The sequence below is a fragment of the Nannospalax galili genome, unplaced genomic scaffold, assembly GCF_000622305.1.
Source record: "Nannospalax galili isolate Female #2095 unplaced genomic scaffold, S.galili_v1.0 scaffold100, whole genome shotgun sequence".
Classification (NCBI taxonomy): domain Eukaryota; kingdom Metazoa; phylum Chordata; class Mammalia; order Rodentia; family Spalacidae; genus Nannospalax; species Nannospalax galili.
The window spans coordinates 1,554,006-1,554,952 of NW_008352891.1; positions in this window are offsets into that span (position 1 = coordinate 1,554,006).

A 947-nucleotide genomic window follows, 5' to 3' on the forward strand; every position below is an offset into this window, starting at 1 on the left:
GTCTATTTTTATGCCAGTACCATATTGTTTTTATGACTATAGCTCTATAGTAGAGCTTAAAATCTGGTATAGTAATCCCCCATGCATTGCTCTTAGTTCTCAGGGTTGTTTTGGCTATCCGGGGTCCCTTGTGCTTCCACATGAATCTTAGGATAGATTTTTCCAATTCTGCGAAAAATGTCATGGGGATTTTGATTGGCCTTGCATTGAATCCATATATGACTCTTGGTAGGATGGTCATTTTCACAATATTAATTCTTCCAATCCATGAGCATGGGAGGTCCTTCCATCTTCTGATGTCTTCCTCAATTTCTTTCTTTAAAGTGTTAAAATTTTCTTTGTAGAGCTCTTTAATGTCTTTGGTCAGCTTTATTCCAAGGAATTTTATTTTATTTTATTTTTTTGTGGGTATTGTGAATGGGAGGGTTTCCCTGTGCCCTTTCTCTGAATGCTTGTCATTGGTATATAGAAAGGCTATAGACTTTTGTAGGTTAATTTTGTAACCTGCCACTTTACTGAATGTGTTAATAATTTCTAGGAGTTTGCGTGTGGAATTTTTGGCATCCCTTAGATATATTATCATATCATCTGCAAAAAGGGATAATTTGAGGTCTTCTTTTCCAATTATTACTCCTTTAATTTCCTGCTCTTGTCTTATTGCTCTTGCAAGAGTTTCAAGTACTATGTTAAAGAGAAGTGGGGATAGTGGGCAGCCTTGTCTGGTTCCTGATTTCAATGGGAATGCTTCCAGTTTTTCCTCCATTTAAAATGATGTCGCTGTGGGTTTGTTATATATGGCTTTAATTATGTTGAGGTATGTTCCCTCCAGTCCAATTCCCACTAAGACTTGGATCATAAATGCATGTTGAATTTTGTCCAAAGCCTTCTCTGCATCTATTGAGATGACCATGTGGTTCTTATGTGATTTATGACGTTTATTGACTTAC